The following is a 20195-nucleotide window of genomic DNA, read 5'->3' on the forward strand; positions in this document are numbered from 1 at the left end:
TGACCCAAGTAAAATATCTAAGCTTGGTGTATGTAATGTTTACATTTCTGAAAGGTAATTTTGTTCTAGGAAACATCTGCATCAGTCTGGTTCTAACCAGACATTTGCTACTGTGTGACAGAGTGTGCAACATTATAGTATTGTAAATAACTAAGGGGCAACACTTCTAGACACTCACTTGGGCAATTATTAGCAACATGATAGTTACTAGTGATATATTAGTTCTTCATTTTATTGCAAGGCATGCCCTATGCTGTTGGTTCAGAAGTCAAAATAACTGGTCCTTTCATTACTCTCATTTCATGATGAACATATATGTTTATATGTCCATTAACCTCTTGAGGACCGCAGTGTTAACCCCCCCCCCTAAAAACCAGGCACTTTTTCTTAAAATTGGCCACTGCAGCTTTAAGGCCAAGCTGCAGGACCGTATAACTCAGCACACAAGTGATTCCTCCCCCCTTTTCTGCCCACCAACAGAGCTCTTTGTTGGCGGGGTCAGATCGCCCTCCCTGTGTTTATTTTTTTAAAATAAATATTTATTTGTATATTTTTGTAATATTTATCGTCCTTTTCTTTTTCTTTTTGTGTAAAAATCCCCTCCCTCCCCCCAGCTAGCCAATCATGGCGATCGGCTGTCATACTATTTCACACTATTTTAGAAGGATTTTTAATAGATTATGCATAAACCATTTTGATTTTTTTCCCTCATTCGCGGAAGAACCCCTTTAAGCACATCACATTCTAAACTATTGTAAACAGAGGTGAAAACAGAAACGGTAGCAAGGAAGCCTTAATACATTCCAATATACACTCTAATTGCTAAATATATCATGAGTTATACAGCATTTAGTTATGACTAGTGTTGGGCGAACAGTGTTCGCCACTGTTCAGGTTCTGCAGAACATCACCCTGTTCGGGTGATGTTCGAGTTCGGCCGAACACCTGATGGTGTTCGGCCTTTTAAGTTCGGGTTCGTCCCGAACTACTGAATGGCCGCCGAACAGGGCCGAACAGGGCCCTGTTCGCCCGAACATGCCGCAATACGGCCCCCCTATGGGGTCGCAGGCATAAGGGGGGAGCATGCCCCAATCGCGGGGGGGGGGTCGGAAATTCCCCCCACCCCCTCCGCTAGCGCTCCCCCCTCTGCCCGCTTCCCCATACAAAAGTTTAAGGCAAGTTAAATAGTACTTGGTGGCTGGCACTGGCAGTGGAGTGAGGAGGAGGAGGAGTCCGAGTAGCAGAGTGACGCGTTGAGTCCAGGCAGCGGGCGGTTCAGCGGTAGTACCCTTGTGGTACTTCCGCCCTTTCTCTGACCTCACGTCCTCTGCATACGAGGGTACGCGTCACGCGTACCCTCGTATGCGTCATCACGTAGAGGACGTGAGGTCAGAGAAAGGGCGGAAGTACCACAAGGGTACTACCGCTGAACCGCCCGCTGCCCGGCCTCAACGCGTCACTCTGCTACTCGGACTCCTCCTCCTCCTCACTCCACTGCCAGTGCCAGGCCAGCCACCAAGTACTATTTAACTTGCCTCAAACTTTTTTTATGGGGAAGCGGGCAGAGGGGGGAGCGCTAGCGGAGGGGGTGGGGGGAATTTCCGACCCCCCCGCGATCGGGGCATGCTCCCCCCTTATGCCTGCGACCCTATAGGGCCCCCAAAATGGGCATGTTCGGGGGTCCCATTGACTTCCATTGAGTTCGGCGTTCGGGCCGAACATGCCGAACATCTGGCCCATGTTCGGCCCGAACCCGAACATCCAGGTGTTCGCCCAACACTAGTTATGACTGGCTTGTAAAGTTTATTAACAAAAGCAAAATGGCAAAAGAGACACAGTTTATCATAAATGTATCTTTAGACTGATCCTAACATGCAGATAAACTGACATTTTTCACAATTGCTTTAACCACTTGAGGACTCAGCCTTTACCCCCCCTTAAGGACCTTGCGTGTTATTTTATGATCTGTGCTGGGTGGGCTCTGCAGCCCCCAGCACAGATCAGGTTGCAGGCAGAGAGATCAGATCACCCCCCCCCTTTTTCCCCCTATGGGGAGGATGTGCAGGGGGGGTCTGATCGCTCCTGCCTGTCTAGGTGTTGCGGGGGGGGGGCACCTCAAAGCTCCCCTCCGCGGCGAAATTCCCCCCTCCCTCTCCTCCCTCTCACCCCTGGTGATCAGGGCTGCACAGGACGCTACCCGTCCTGTGCAGCCTGTGACAGGCTGTCCTCTGTCACATGGCGGCGATCCCCGGCCGCTGATTGGCCGGGGATCGCCGACCTGCCTTACGGCGCTGCTGTAGCAGCAGCGCCGTTCAATGTAAACAAAGGAGACAAACGTCTCCTGCGTTTACATTTAGTCTGCGAGCCACGATCAGCGGCTCGCAGGCTATTCACGAAGACCCGCTCCGTGATCTAACAGGAAACGGCTGCTCGCGCGAGCGGCCTTTCCTGATTAACTAGGGAGGCACCTGGCGACGCAGATGTGCGTCGCTGGTCCTCCAGCTACCACTTTGCCGCCGCATGGTATGAGTGTGCGGTCAGCAAGTGGTTAAATGAATGACTCTGAAGCAGTTGCATTAAGTCCCTATATATCTGCTTTACTTTTAAAGCTAAAGCCACACGCCTAACAATCCTCCTCACTACCCAGTCAGCAATCTATATTTCAACCACTCCTTCCAATCATACTTAAAGCTCTGCATAAGTAGAGATAGAGAATTTACCACTATCACCCATGAAGCTACCAAAATAAAGGCAACCTTTTCAATCTCCTTAGGACTAGGCCAAAACCAGAGCAAAAGGAAACCATTGTGCTGGTGAAAAGTTAGGCTATGTAGTAGTCGCTATTTTGAATTGATCCCAAATCATTTGCCAGTAGGATCTCACCTCCGCACTGCCAGAAGATGTAAATAAGGCTTTCTGTTGCTGCACAAACCTGGAAGCAAAGAAAGGGCGTGGTCTGAATAAATCCCATGTAACTTCTCAGGTTTTTATTGAGAGAGAACTTCACTTTTTCCCAAACACAAACAGCAACACTATTCATTTTTTTTTTATGTAAATGGAGCTTATTATGCTTCAACTTGCAGAAAATCTATTCATAATGAGCAGTACAATTGCATTCTATCCCCAGCTTCTCTCTCCTGTGCTGTCTGTTGATAGGAGAACACGTACATGTAATGAGGTCATAGTTCACCCATGTGAGTGTATCTCCATCTATGCTCCTGTAACCCAATGAGGTAGAACATTCACAGTTTGGCAGATTCATACGAGACAATGATTAGACTTTTAACTTGCCATGCATATACTCAGACTTCAGTAATCATTACCAAAGTAAATGCAAGAATTTCTTGCTAGCAGGATTATACTGTGTCAAAATCCAATCTCCCAAAACAAATACATTCCTCAGGACAATGTGTACCCTTTACATAATATCCTTTCGTTAAACAGTTGTGGAAACTTTTTTTGCTGCACAGGGTGACTATCATTTGGCTCCAGGCTCAGGTAGCAGACTTATTGAACCAGAAAGCCAGTAAAGGGGTTGTAGAAGTTTAGATAGGAAAACAAGATAAGAAGAATTATGTTTAGTCATTTTTATTAATTAGATTTCATAATACATATTCTACTTTTTAGTATGATGCATTGTTATCTTCTAATATGCTATTTTAGTTTATTTTTCTGGATTTGCTTAGACTAGAGCAGACTAGACTAGATTAAGGGCTGGTTCACATAGACTTCTGGCGGCACCTTGGTTAAATGCTTTTTTTGCTAGTGTGCAGAAAAGCATTAAGCCATTGCCATTTTTCATCCTCACTGGAGGACACAGGTGCACTGCGGTAAGGCTTGAAACAATGGCAAGCATTGGGTTTGGAACACGGCAATTGTGCAAATAATGGTAAATGGCAGAAAACTACGCTACTCGTGCTACCCATTCGTTTGAATAGGCAGTGCTCAAATGATGAGTTCCGCGGCTGGCGGTAAAACATTGTGCGAACACTTCGTGTGGACAGGCCCTAATGATACAAAAATCTTGGGGGCTGTAGTAGACTTCTATGGCTCATATACACGGTTTACAACTGTCGCCGTAACCACGTGGCACGCGCATGTTGCGGCGACAGGTCCCCCGTGTGTATACCGCGCGCACCATGAACCGTCGCTAGTCAGAGCTCTCGCCAGGCGATTGGCGTGGCCAATCGCCGGCAACAGTTTTCGCCACAACTTCGCCGCAACTGTCGCTAGTCCGCCACGAGTACTGCGTGTGTATGCGGACTAGCGACAGCAACCCATAGACCATGGACGGAGCTTCCGTTGGGGGTGAGGAACCTTCAGTGACAGCTTAAGCCACATCTCTGTCCCTCTGTGCGCCATGTGTATGGCTGCTGCACAGAGGGACCTGGCGACGAGCTGTCGCCTAGCTGTTGCGCACACGTCCCCGGTGTGCTAGCGACAAGCTACAGCGGTACACCATGTGTACCCAGCATTACAGTGCATAAGATCTCCTGCATTCCATGGCAGAGCATCCTAAATAGGATTTGTTTGGCTGAGCCAGTTCCTTGATTTTCCTCAAAGGTTCCACTGAAGACATTCTTACAATAGGTCTCTGTACTGTTTCTGCAGAACATAAGAGTTTAGTTGTCCACAGCAATAATCAGGTCTCCACTCCACCAATTCTCTTTGATTCTTTGTGTTATAAACAATAAACAATTGTAACTCTTAGTTGTGGTTGCAGCAGATGTATAGATCTGGGATCTCAAACACAGGAGTCTGCAGAGAAATTAAGAGGAAAATGGGACCTTGAAAGCTGTTGAAAATGCTAGTGTGATGGTGAACTGGACCTTCAGAGGGATACTTTGCTGTTAATAACTTAATTTAAAAAATGGCTTTTTTTCCTTACAATATTCATTTTAAATGATTTAGTCAATGTTTTATTATTTTAAAATCTCACTTCTCTTTTGATTTGCATTCTTAAATTTACCATAGGTTCTTTACTGTTGGCAAGGTGAATTTGTGTTATGGGTGAATAAGAAGCATCCTTTACTATTTAATCTTGTTACATTTACTTTAAGTTCTTGATTAGCTAATTAAAAAAACCCAAGGTCAATAATATAAATTAGAAACTCAACATTTTAGTTAGTAAAATCACGTCCTGTGAATTATTTATTATGTAAAACAGTACATACGTAGTAAAGCAGTACACGAATAATACAAAGCAAAAATAACAGTAATTTTCACAGACCTATTTATAGAAAGGTGAGCAGGCTGTTTGCCAGAAAAAGCTGTTATATTTTCTGAAATAACAGCATTTTTCATATTGCTACATTTATAAATGTGCTGATCAGATGAAAGATTGCATATTTCATCATGATCAGCACATTTAAAATTGCCATTATTTACAGTCACGTTTGTCAGACTTGATAGCTGCTTTGATAGTGGCGAGTACCATAGGAAGTGGCAGAGAACAGTAAGGTTTGTTACAAACATCTATTAACTATTTGTCATTTAATGTTTTTTCTTGCCTATATCAGTACACAGAAAGAACTAACAGTGCAGGTGAATGGGGCTTCTAATCACAACTTCAAGGGAAGTACAGTATTTTTAAATACTTGGCAGGTGAGCAGGCTTTGAAATGTTGAGAACAAAAAATACATTTCAACCAGATTGCCACTTTGTCATCAATAGGCCCCTAAGTTGTGCTAGACGTCATACAACATGTGTAAAATAAAGCGATTGGAACTGGATTCTTTAGATGCTGGATGACTGGAAGGCAGTTGAGGAGTCTGCATAATGAGTTAAAGGAGAGGTGAATATGATGAGTTGCAGGGTTTAATAAGAACTGAAGTTCCAGTCTGTTTGGTGGTAGACTACAGTCGAAAATGCTTCAGTAGTTTAGCTATATTGAGGGTGTGTACAAATATTTGACTAACATAAGGTATATGGGACACATATTAGAATGAATGTTACAGGAGGTAGTCCTGTATCTGATGTTTGAATTGCCTAACGGGTGCCTGATGTAAGATGTGACATAATAAGACAAGCATACTGTAGGTACATATAGTCCAAGTCCTATTAGGAAATCGAAGGCCCGTTTGGTTTTCCTGTACAGAGAGAGCTGTAATCTATGAACATGAGCTTGTTTAACAGACTGTCAAATTCAGCCCACTGTTTTGAATCTTAAGTAGGATTTAAAACAGTTTAATCTGGCTGAGGAAACACTGCTGATAAGGGGTTCATGCTAAAAAGTTCACAGGGTAATTACAACTACTGCTAGTTTTGCAGCTCAACAAAGCAGAGTTTAGATCAGACAGACATGGTGCTGTTTCCAATTCAGTCTTAGGGTGGCCATACATGGTACAATTTTTTTCATCTAATCTTACCATTTCTATGTGATATAAGGGAACTGCCTAAATTATCCTTTCAGTATATTCACTTAATTTACCCTTATAATACATAGAAATGGTAAGATTGGATGAAAAAATTGTACCATGTATGGCCACCATTAAAAATGAAGCCCTTAATATGCAATGTAGAAATAAGCAGTACACATGGTGGGAGCATTGGCCAGATGATGTCAGATGCTGTGTTTTGCTTTAAAGTTGGAAATTATTGCCAGCACAGTCACTGGCCTCCCTGCACCCAGTACGTATTGTTCTCAGGGCGCAGGGTGAGTCAACAGATGGCTTACCCTGTTCCTGCTGAGATTCAGCGTGGCATAAACTACTTACTGCACCAGGTGCAGTATAATCACGCCCTTGGAAACTTCATTTGAGGTCCCAGGGCTGCAAAAGTTAGTCAATGGGAACACGGCGCTACCGTTGCCACCGGTTAGCGGGGACATGAATGAATGGGAACGCAGTTCCCATTCATAAATCTAAGTCCCCGGATCATTGAATGCTGCCATCTATTAGGTGCCTGTGTCATTGTATCTTCCGGCTGCTAGACTGCCATGCATTATTTCCGATTCACATCCTTAAGTACGCATATCAGAAATAACTGAGGATATCTTGTGACCAAATAGTAAAACTACAGCACAACACATTTTATTTAAAGAGCACCTGTAACAAAAAAAGTTCCCCTGGGGGGTACTCACCTCGGTAGGGGGAAGCCTCAGGGTCCCAATGAGGCTTCCCCCTCTGCTGTAACTGCAGGCAACCAGCGCTGGCTCCCTGGAAGTCTCCGGCAATCCAGGTCCGACAAGCCTGACAAGCTGAATTTATTTACCTTCCCTGGCTCTAGCGGGGGCGCTGTTGCGGCTCTCTGCACGGAGATAGGCGAAAATAGCCGATCTCTGTCGGGTCGCTCTACTGTGCTGGTGCAGGAGACTTGCGCCTGCGCAGTAGAGCAGGCCAACAGCAATCGGCTATTTCTGCCTATCTCCGAGGCGGAGAGCCAATACTGCACCATTGCTGGAGCCAGGGAGGTAAATATTTACATCCCTGCCGTTCTGGGAGGATTTTTGCCGCCGCCGTACGACCGAGGAGGACGGGGGAAGCCTTAATAGGATCCGGAGGCTTCCCCCACCCGAGTTGAGTACCCCCCAGGGGAACTTTTTCTCATTACAGGTTTTTTTTAAAGCAAATACCTACACGTGCATCTAAAATTAACCATTTCCCTCTCACACCCCCCCATAGTACCCAAACATTTATATAAAAATTTTACATAAACAAACAAACAAACAGAGACTGAATTTTTTTAATAGGTATGTCAAGGGGGAATATAATTTTTTTAATTTGCGGGCTTAAAAATATTGATGGACGCAAAAAACTGAAAAAAATGCACTTTTATTTCCAAATAAAATATTGGCACCATACATTGTACTAGGGAAACATTTTAAACGTTGCAATAACCCAGACAAATGGGAAAATAAAATGTGAGGGTTTTAACCACAGTAGAACGTTTTATTTACACACTATAATGGACGAAAACTGAGAAATAATTTTTTTTCCCATTTTTTTCTTATTATTCCAATTAAAATGTGTTTAGGATAAAATAATTACTGTAAAAGCCCAGATGCACCGTTTTAGGCGTAATTAACGTTGCAGTCTATGGCTGCACCCAAGTCAGGCGATGCGTGGGGCAGATCAGGCGCCGAGATGACCTGATCCACCTTGTACCCTCCAGTCATGCCTCCCTGGATCAACATCATTAGGCATTACCTAGTAATTGTAGCCATGGATGTCTTTCAACGCAAGGAAAGCATCTAAGCCCCCTTTAAATGCAGGTATAGAGTTTGCCATAACGACTTCCTGTGGCAATGCATTCCACATCTTAATCACTCTTACTGTAAAGAACCCTTTCCTAAATAAATGGTTAAAACGTTTTTCCTCCATGCGCAGATCATGTCCTCTAGTCCTTTGAGAAGGCCTAGGGACAAAAAGCTCATCTGCCAAGGTATTATATTGCCCTCTGATGTATTTATACATGTTAATTAGATCCCCTCTAAGGCGTCTTTTCTCTAGACTAAATAAACCCAGTTTATTTAACCTTTCTCGATAACTGAGACCTTCCATCCCACGCATCAATTTTGTTGCTCGTTTCTGCACCTGCTCTAAAACTGCAATATCTTTTTTGTAATGTGGTGCCCAGAACTGAATTCCATATTCCAGATGTGGCCTTACTAGAGAGTTAAACAGGGGCAATATTATGCTAGCATCTCGAGTTTTTATTTCCCTTTTAATGCATCCCAAAATTTTGTTAGCTTTAGCTGCAGCTGCTTGGCATTGAGTACGATTATTTAACTTGTTGTCAATGAGTACTCCTAAGTCCTTCTCCAAGTTTGATGTCCCCAACTGTATCCCATTTATGTTGTATGGTGCTAGACCATTAGTACGTCCAAAATGCATGACCTTACATTTGTCAACATTGAATTTCATCTGCCATGTATGTGCCCATATAGCCATCCTATCCAGATCCTGTTGCAATATGACACTATCTTCCTGAGAGTTGATGATTCTGCACAATTTTGTATCATCTGCAAAAATAGCAACATTGCTCACTACTGCATCTACTAGGTCATTAATAAATACATTGAAGAGCACTGGACCCAGAACAGACCCCTGTGGGACCCCACTGCTAACAGTCTCCTATTGTGAGTACGATCCATTGACCACAACTCTTTGTTTTCTGTCCATTAGCCAGTTCCCTATCCATGAACACAGACTCTTCCCCAGTCCTTGCATCCTCAACTTTTGCACCAGACTTTTGTGGGGAACAGTGTCGAAGGCCTTTGCAAAGTCCAAGTATATCACATCTACAGCATTCCCAATATCCATATTAGCATTCACTACCTCATAAAAGCTGAGCATGTTAGTCAAACAGGACCTGTCTTTAGTAAACCCATGTTGATGCTGAGAAATAAGATTATTTTCTACTATGAAGTCATGTATAGTATCTCTTAGTAACCCCTCAAATAGTTTGCATACAACTGATGTTAAACTTACAGGTCTATAATTTCCTGGATCAGATTTTTTGCCCTTCTTAAATAATGGGAAAACGTGGGCTGTACGCCAATCCACTGGGACTTTTAGGCGTAATTAACGTTGCAGTCTATGGCTGCACCCAAGTCAGGCGATGCGTGGGGCAGATCAGGCGCCGAGATGACCTGATCCACCTTGTACCCTCCAGTCATGCCTCCGATGATGCGAGGCTACCTCACAATACAGCTGTAAGGCTGTGGGAAGTACTTTCCATCAGTTCTGCACAATTTTCTACACTTACAAATACAATTGTGGCATTTTAAGCCTGTGCCCTTCTTCTTGCTCTTTCATTTGGATATTTATTCCTGTATGTGATGGTTAGTAAAACTAATTAATTGCAATTTCATTCTTTACTGGCAGACTCATGGCCGGATTTGACAAAGGCCATGGCTTAGGGCTCCAGGAAGCAAGAGGCAGGCAGTGGCCTGGCACACTCAGGCAGTTAAATTGCCAAACATGTAAACTGCAGTGGTCACAGACCCGGGCCGTGGCCACCCTGCTTCCAGGGGCAAGCAGTGGAGCACACAGGGACGGGGGGGGGGGGATGACACAACACAGGATGGGGGGAGAACACTTGATGATGGAGCACAAGATGGGGTGAGGGAGAGGGGACTGGTGACAATGGGCCTTGGGCAGTAAAATGTAAAAATCCGGCCCTGGGCAGTCCATGGCTTTGCTTAATGCTGGTTATTTTCTAACTAAACTGATTAATTTCTCTTTAACCTGGTCATTAACTTAAAAGGAATGCAGCCTCTTCCTCCACTTTCAGCCTGATATGTGGAATTACAATGAATTTAAGTGTAAACAAAGTGAAGAGATAAACAATTTTATCTATCCTCTTACTCCTAAAATTGACTTTTAGATATCCCAGAGTTTTATGTTAGGTTTAAAAAAACTTAAAAAAGCAGATTTATTGTTTTGTCTCAGCTTAATGTACTAGTCTGTCTCTGTGTCTCAGAGTGCTCAAATATTTGAACTTTTTTTTAATCTATCCTCTCCTGGCAGAGAACTGGGCTTCCTAGAGCAAAGTATTGTATGGCTGTAACTCCTTATCAGTAAAACTGCTTCCCAACTGGAGAAAAACTGCCAGTTGCATAGATTATTAACGGTTTCCCAGGCATGAAAGAAGAAAAGCATCACAGCATATATTTGTGTGCTACACACTGCACATACACGTGTATACCTTATCATGTCACATGTCACTTAAGGTTTTCTTTAAAGCCGCGTACACACGCCGTACTTTAGCAAATGAGGAGTCCATCAGACCCTCCCACTGGGCGGACGTTCTGAGCGAGTCTGTCAAACAGTCTTATCAGTCTGCCGACAGCTTGTACACACTTGCTGCTGTCGGCAGAACATCTGCCCAGCGGGAGGATCTGACGGACCCGTCATTTGCTAAAGTACGGCATGTGTATGCGCCTTAAGAGTCTTGTTCAGTTGCTATTAATCCTAATGAATTAAGCTGAAACTTGAAGTATATGGCAGAAACCCCTCTTCACCACCACGGACAGATTGTTTAGTTATGGTCATGCACTCCATATGTACATGTTCATACAAAAACATTACCATCGGCAATGGAAAGGTAATCCAACACTCTAATACTCTACTTACTACCTGTCAGTTGCTCGACATGTCTCATTCCTCTGCCGCCAAGTAATACCACTGCATGTCAACACTTGCCCCTAAGGGGCGCTCTTACTGTGAGATGGAACGCAAGAACAGGAAGAAGTAAGTAGATGCAGCGCAAGGATCGCAGATGTTCCCTCTACCGCTTCTGGTGCGTGCCACTGCATTCCCCCGCTGCCTGGCTACCTATACTGAGGCACCCATTTCTGACTATCTATACTGAGGCATCTAATCCTGACTATCTATACCGAGGCACCTATTCTTAAGTATCTATACCGAGACGCCTATCCCTGGCTATCTATACCAAGGCACCTATCCCTGGCTATCTATACCAAGGCACCGATCCCTGGCTATCTATACCGAGGCACCTATCCCTGGCTATCTATACTGAGGTAACTATCCCTGCCAGGTGGCTATCTATACCGAGGCACCTATCCCTGGCTATCTGTACCGAGGCACCTATCCCTGGCTATCTATACTGAGGCACTTATCCCTGGCTAGCTATACCGAGGCACCTATCCCTGGCTATCTATACTGAGGCAACTATCCCTGCCAGGTGGCTATCTATACCGAGGCATCTATCCATGGCTATCTATACCAAGGCACCTATCCCTGGCTATCTATACCGAGGCATCTATCACTGGCTATCTGTATTGAGGCATCTAATCCTGGCTATCTATCCCAAGGCACCTATCCCTGGCTATCTATACTGAGGCACCTATCCCTGCCACCTATCTCTGGCTATCTGTACTGAGGCATCTAATCCTGGCTATCTATACCGAGGCACCTATCCCTAACTATCTATACTGATGCACCTATCCCTGGCTAGCTATACTGAGCCACCTATTCCTAGCTATCTATACCGAGGCACCTATCCATTGGCTATCTATACTGAGGCAACTATCCCTGCCAGGTGGCTATCTATACCGAGGCATCTATCCCTGGCTATCTATACCAAGGCACCTATCCCTGGCTATCTATACCGAGGCATCTATCACTGGCTATCTGTACTGAGGCATCTAATCCTGGCTATCTATCCCAAGGCACCTATCCCTGGATATCTATACTGAGGCACCTATCCCTGCCACCTATCTCTGGCTATCTGTACTGAGGCATCTAATCCTGGCTATCTATACCGAGGCACCTATCCCTGGCTATTTATACTGAGGTAACTATCCCTGCCAGGTGGCTATCTATACCGAGGCACCTATCCCTGGCTATCTGTACCGAGGCACCTATCCCTGGCTATCTATACTGAGGCACTTATCCCTGGCTAGCTATACCGAGGCACCTATCCCTGGCTATCTATACTGAGGCAACTATCCCTGCCAGGTGGCTATCTATACCGAGGCATCTATCCATGGCTATCTATACCAAGGCACCTATCCCTGGCTATCTATACCGAGGCATCTATCACTGGCTATCTGTATTGAGGCATCTAATCCTGGCTATCTATCCCAAGGCACCTATCCCTGGCTATCTATACTGAGGCACCTATCCCTGCCACCTATCTCTGGCTATCTGTACTGAGGCATCTAATCCTGGCTATCTATACCGAGGCACCTATCCCTAACTATCTATACTGATGCACCTATCCCTGGCTAGCTATACTGAGCCACCTATTCCTAGCTATCTATACCGAGGCACCTATCCATTGGCTATCTATACTGAGGCAACTATCCCTGCCAGGTGGCTATCTATACCGAGGCATCTATCCCTGGCTATCTATACCAAGGCACCTATCCCTGGCTATCTATACCGAGGCATCTATCACTGGCTATCTGTACTGAGGCATCTAATCCTGGCTATCTATCCCAAGGCACCTATCCCTGGATATCTATACTGAGGCACCTATCCCTGCCACCTATCTCTGGCTATCTGTACTGAGGCATCTAATCCTGGCTATCTATACCGAGGCACCTATCCCTAACTATCTATACTGATGCACCTATCCCTGGCTAGCTATACTGAGCCACCTATTCCTAGCTATCTATACCGAGGCACCTATCCATTGGCTATCTATACAGAAGCACCTATCCCTTGCTATCTATACCGAGGCACCTATCCCTGCCACCTATCCCTGGCTATCTGTACTGAGGCTAATTACACCAGAGAGGAAATGTGTGCATCAACCAAGTGAACCTGACAAATCTGGCTTTGCAAATTTGGCCTATTAGCTAATCACGAGACATTGCTCATGCAAATATGCATTTGCTTTTGCATGCCTAAATATGCAGGATCAAAACCAAAACCGCAAAACAATCGCCCTGCGGGAATTAGTTCATGCTACATTAGCACTATCCAGGGGTGCCACGAGGAGGCTTCCCATTGCCCGCATACAACCGGGGGGCCGTGGGGGTCCCAGGCTCTCTCACCGCCTGGAACCCACACAGCGGCACCCCAGAGGGGGAGGCTGGGGGGTGCAGGCGATCTCCCCAGCGTGGCCAGCGCCGGGAAGAGCCGCCCGCACACACCTCCCAAGATTAAAAACAGGCACTTACCTTAACGTCCATTGCGTTCTGCTACATGCGCATGACCTGGGCGCGACACATAAGGGGAGGACAGGCGCAAACAGCCTGCTCCAGGGCTCTCACCTCCTAAAACAAGCCATTCACCACTTGCCTCCAAAGGAAAGAAAATGCAATGAGAAAATGCACCGAGGCATCTATCCCTGTCACCTATCCCTGGCTATCTGTACTGAGGCACCTATCCCTGGCTATCTGTACTGAGGCACCTATCCCTGGCTATCTGTACTGAGGCACCTATCTCTGGCTATCCTAAGGCACCTCCTCCTGGCTATCTATACCGAGGCACCTACTCCTCGCTATCTATACTGAGGTACCTATTCCTGGTTATCTATACTGAGGCACCTATTCCTGACTATCTATACTGAGGCACCTTTTCCTGGCTATTTATACCGAGGCACCCATTCCTGGCTATCTATACTGAGTCACCCATTCCTGACTATCTACACTGAGGCATCTAATCCTGGCTATCTATACCGAGGCACCTATCCCTGGCTATCTATACCGAGGCACCTATCCCTGGCTATCTATCCCGAGGCACCTATCCCTTGCTATCTATACTGAGGCACCTATCCCTGGCTATTTATACTGAGACACCTATCCCTGGCTATTTATACTGAGACACCTATCCCTGCCATCTATCCCTGGCTATCTGTACTGAGGCACCTATCCCTAGCTATCTGTACTGAGGCACCTACTCCTTGCTATCTGTACTGAGGTACCTATCCCTGGCTATCTATACTGAGGCACCTACTCCTCTCTATCTATACTGAGGCACCTACTCCTCGCTATCTATACTGAGGCTCCTATTCCTGGCTACCTATACTGGGGCACCTATTCCTGGCTATCTATACTGGAAGCACCTATTCCTGGCTATTTAATGAAGGGTGGGGGGCCAGGATCCAAATTCCACATCGGGGCCCCAGGTTTGTAGCTACACCACTGATACATTGGATTTTTTTTCACCTGTCCAATAGCGTCTAGTAGATCGCTAAAAAGGCCTCTCAGAAAGGCCAGCCCAAGCATCTACTGTACGTGATGAGCCAGGTTCTTCCAAATCTATTTGGATAAGCCAACTGTCATATCTATTGTACATTTATTCCAACCTGATAATGTGACAGGCCCAATTCAGCTGGGAAAGGCGTTTATAGTCTCCTGCCAATGCACAGTCCAGTTGGATAAGACAAATGTCATCTCATGTCAATGAAGAATCCAGCTATATTAAGTGATCTCTTAGCAGATGGAAGAGGCAAGTAGACAGAGCAAGCAATTTTCTGAATGTGGACAGTTGGTGTCAATATTTCTAAAAAAGCTACGGTTCGTCTGTCAGTACACAGCAATATATATTCTGAGTATCTTTGAACAGATTGGTTCATAAATGTCACTCTGCAGCACAGTGATCATGATTTGATTTGATTTGAATTGATTTTGATAAGAACTATACTTTAGAAAGATTGCTGCTAGCTTATAACAAACATTAGAGTTGAGAGTTTGTTAAATTATATGATTCATCTACATAACATAATACATGTCTACAGTTTGTAGTACAAAGGTGTTTTCTAACCTCAACATTGTGCCTTGTCATCACGACCAGATTACAGCTAAAGAGCATGAAGAACACAGGCTGGGATATATGCAGAGATTCTAAGTTTAACATAATACAAAATCTATTTTTTTCCACCATTTCACCCCGACCAAGTTCAATGGTGAAGTTCACCAGACAATTGTGAAAATGTTAAATACCTTTGCATAACTTAAGGGTTCTTAAGCAGGGCCGTATTCACTCCTCGAGGATATGGGAACCATATGATGAGTGCATGAGACTGGGTCTGTAAATAACCAAAACATGTTTTTAGATTAGTTTCATAAACTATCACTGTTATCAGTTTAGATTTATTGATTAGATAATCATTGATCATATCACAAAACACATTTCCTCTTTCCAGTATTGTTAGTTAATATTTTGTCAATCGCTTCCTCGTTCCAGCACTTATACAAACCTTGCATTTTTACAAGGGATTGTCTCACGTTGTACTTGGTGAAATAAATTCTGGTTCCGATTCTTTTTCAGAGTAATATCTCTTGGATACTAAAAATAAACCATACTTCTGATACTTACCTGAAGTGAGAGGATTACGGAGGCTGCCATCTGCATTCCCCTATAAACAATTCCAGTTGCCTGGCTGCCATGCTTTTGGCTTTCATTTTTTTGAGTCACATACATACCTGCAACAAGCATGCAACCAGTGGAATAAGACCATAGACAAAACATCTGATCTGCATGCTCACTCTGCGTAAATAACATATCAGAGGCAGATCATCAGAAAGCACAAAAGTCAAGCAACTGACATTGTTTATGAGACAATGAAGATATCAGCCTCCAGTTCCATTTCAATCTCCACTTGCCTTAAATATACAGTATATACCCTATTTCCGTACTTTGATTGCACAAAACCAACAGTAAAGATCTAAACATTTGCAACTGGTTTGTTGCTTGTTAAATAAATATGATAAATTCCTTATGATTTTTTCTTGGTATTCTATTGCTACCTATCCATATGTAAATTAAACTCAAGTTTTGATATCTTTTGAAGTCATACTGGTGCCTAATAGTCAATGAGATGCGAATAATTCTGTCCCACAGACAGATTTAATGCAAATTGTGTGCAGCTTGGAATTGGGCCAATCAAATGTTGGCAACAGGTGTGTAAGAGGTGGGCAAAGGGTGGGATTGGGAGAGCTTAACCGAAGAAGACAGCCTCTTCCTGTTTCTAAGTTTGACTTATGTGGAAAGTCAAACTTTTCTGGGGGCTATTATGGAGACCAGGAAAGGGGTTGGGAGTTGAGGAATGGAGGTATCTAAGAGCACAGGGATATGTACCCTTCGTACAAACATACCAATGCTGGTCATAGTTACATAGTTACATAGTTACATAGTTATTTTGGTTGAAAAAAGACATACGTCCATCGAGTTCAACCAGTATAAAGTACAACACCAGCCTGCTCCCTCACATATCCCTGTTGATCCAGAGGAAGGCGAAAAAACCCTTACAAGGCATGGTCCAATTAGCCCCTAAAGGGAAAAATTCCTTCCCGACTCCAGATGGCAATCAGATAAAATCCCTGGATCAACATCATTAGGCATTACCTAGTAATTGTAGCCATGGATGTCTTTCAACGCAAGGAAAGCATCTAAGCCCCCTTTAAATGCAGGTATAGAGTTTGCCATAACGACTTCCTGTGGCAATGCATTCCACATCTTAATCACTCTTACTGTAAAGAACCCTTTCCTAAATAAATGGTTAAAACGTTTTTCCTCCATGCGCAGATCATGTCCTCTAGTCCTTTGAGAAGGCCTAGGGACAAAAAGCTCATCTGCCAAGGTATTATATTGCCCTCTGATGTATTTATACATGTTAATTAGATCCCCTCTAAGGCGTCTTTTCTCTAGACTAAATAAACCCAGTTTATCTAACCTTTCTCGATAACTGAGACCTTCCATCCCACGCATCAATTTTGTTGCTCGTCTCTGCACCTGCTCTAAAACTGCAATATCTTTTTTGTAATGTGGTGCCCAGAACTGAATTCCATATTCCAGATGTGGCATTACTAGAGAGTTAAACAGGGGCAATATTATGCTAGCATCTCGAGTTTTTATTTCCCTTTTAATGCATCCCAAAATTTTGTTAGCTTTAGCTGCAGCTGCTTGGCATTGAGTATGATTATTTAACTTGTTGTCAATGAGTACTCCTAAGTCCTTCTCCAAGTTTGATGTCCCCAACTGTATCCCATTTATTTTGTATGGTGCTAGACCATTAGTACGTCCAAAATGCATGACCTTACATTTGTCAACATTGAATTTCATCTGCCATGTATGTGCCCATATAGCCATCCTATCCAGATCCTGTTGCAATATGACACTATCTTCCTGAGAGTTGATGATTCTGCACAATTTTGTATCATCTGCAAAAATAGCAACATTGCTCACTACTGCATCTACTAGGTCATTAATAAATAAATTGAAGAGCACTGGACCCAGAACAGACCCCTGTGGGACCCCACTGCTAACAGTCTCCCATTTTGAGTACGATCCATTGACCACAACTCTTTGTTTTCTGTCCATTAGCCAGTTCCCTATCCATGAACACAGACTCTTCCCCAGTCCTTGCATCCTCAACTTTTGCACCAGACTTTTGTGGGGAACAGTGTCGAAGGCCTTTGCAAAGTCCAAGTATATCACATCTACAGCATTCCCAATATCCATATTAGCATTCACTACCTCATAAAAGCTGAGCATGTTAGTCAAACAGGACCTGTCTTTAGTAAACCCATGTTGATGCTGAGAAATAAGATTATTTTCTACTATGAAGTCATGTATAGTATCTCTTAGTAACCCCTCAAATAGTTTGCATACAACTGATGTTAAACTTACAGGTCTATAATTTCCTGGATCAGATTTTTTGCCCTTCTTAAATAATGGGAAAACGTGGGCTGTACGCCAATCCACTGGGACTCTGCCAGTTGCAAGAGAGTCACAAAAGATAAGATAAAGGGGTTTATCTATAACTGAACTTAATTGCCTTGGGACCCGAGGATGCATGCCATCCGGGCCAGGTGCCTTGTCTATTTTTAATTTATTTAGTCTTGCCTTCACTTCTTCCTGCGTTAAGTATTTAATATTACAGTTAGAAGATTGAGACTCTTCTGCCTCTGTAGTTTGCAACAGTGCTGTTTCTTTTGTGAAGACAGAAGCAAAGAAAGCATTTAATAACTCTGCCTTACCATGGTCATCCACCATTGAGTTCCCATCCTCATCCTTTAGGAGTCCTATACAGTCAACCGTTCTTTTTTTAGAGTTAATGTACTTGTAAAACTTTTTTGGGTTAGATTTGATATCCTTAGCGATTTGTTTTTCAGCTTCAATCTTTGCCTGCCTAATTTCTTTTTTACAATTTTTATTGCACTCCTTATAATTGCTTAGTGCAGCCTCGGTCCCCTCCTGTTTTAAGACCTTATAGGCATTCTTTTTCTTCTTCATTTTATCTTTAACCTTTCTATTCATCCATAGAGGCCTTTTTTTATTCCTAGACATTTTGTTTCCATATGGGATATACATACTACAGTATTGATTGAGTATAAGTTTAAAAGCTTGCCATTTCCCTTCAGTGTCTTCCCCTTGTAGTACATTATCCCAGTTCACCAAACTTAGTGCCTGCCTAATTTGAGTGAACTTTGCTTTTCTAAAATTCATAGTTTTAGTGGTCCCGCTGCCCCGTGGCCTATCAGTCACCAGATCAAACGTTATCATGTTGTGATCACTATTTCCCAAATGTTCTTGAACCTGCACATTTGATACATTATCTGGTCTATTAGAAATGATCAGATCCAGTAACGCATGCCCCCTAGTTAGTTAAGTTACCATTTGAGTCAAGTAATTGTCCTGTAGTGCTGCCAGAAATCTGCTGCTTTTACCAGAATGGGTAGCCTCAATACTCCAGTCAATGTCTGGAAAGTTGAAGTCGCCCATAATTATGACCTCATTTTTACCTGCAGTTTTTTCAATCTGCTGTAGTAATCGCAGTTCTGCAGCTTCATTAATAAGAGGTGGCCTGTAGCATACCCCAATAAGCAATTGGCAACTTTTATTTCCACCATGAATATTTACCCAAACGGACTCCACATCTTCGCAATCTTCCTCCATCTCATCGTTGAGGACAGCTGTAAGAGAATTCTTAACAAAGAGACAAACCCCTCCACCTTTTTTCCCTGTTCTATCCCTCCTAAACACATTGTATCCTTTTAAATTAGCTATCCAGTCATGGCTTTCATCCATCCAGGTATGCTTTAATTTTAATATTGCATATCTTAGCTATATTTAACCACTACCTGCAAAGTAAACTCCTTAAAATGTCCTGTTTGAGCCTTTTAGCTGTAAACAGGATATTTAATGCCTCTCTTGCATCTACCGCTGCTGTGCACGTGTGCGCTCCCACCCACCCACCGAGACTTACTTGTCTGTGATTGGTGAACGAGAACATGTGTTCCCTGAGCTAATCAATGTGCCTATGAATGAATGATCATGGCTCCATCTATAAGCCACGGTCTTTCAGTAAAATTAAAAAGGAAAACAAATGTATATCATTAACAAATTTCAGCACTCTTGATTAAAAAAGTACTAAAGAGTAGATGAAAAAGTACTGTCAAAATTATTCTAGGTATTTTTCGTGCTTGCTGGTGGCTTAAAAAGCATTTTATTGATAAAGTGTGAAAATATCTCCTAGTAGAAAGCATGGGAGAAAAAGTGAATTTAATAAGAGCAATTGTGTGTAATATGAAGTATTACCAATGTTACATTTTTGGAGTGCCATCTACGGTAGACTGGTACCTTTGAATAACTTGAATAACTCTGCAGTGAACACTATGAATTCAAATCAAAGCCAGGAGTGTTGCAACAGGAGATGCAGAGGTTACAACTGCACCAGGGCCACTGGTCGGGGGGGGGGGGGGGGAACGACCAGGAGCCCTCCTTCAGCTTCAGATGCTCGGTTGGTAAGGATCTCCTGTATATGTGCTGTGA

The 20195-nt window shown here is 43.6% G+C and overlaps 1 protein-coding gene across 2 annotated transcripts in view; it reads left to right on the top strand.

Annotated features, from left to right (window-relative positions):
* Positions 1-20195, top strand: part of LOC137563668 (V-type proton ATPase subunit S1-like) — a 92192-nt gene that overhangs the window by 36949 nt on the left and 35048 nt on the right. The gene's annotated exons all lie outside the window — the stretch shown is intronic.

The sequence above is a fragment of the Hyperolius riggenbachi genome, chromosome 3, assembly GCF_040937935.1.
Source record: "Hyperolius riggenbachi isolate aHypRig1 chromosome 3, aHypRig1.pri, whole genome shotgun sequence".
NCBI lineage: Eukaryota > Metazoa > Chordata > Amphibia > Anura > Hyperoliidae > Hyperolius > Hyperolius riggenbachi.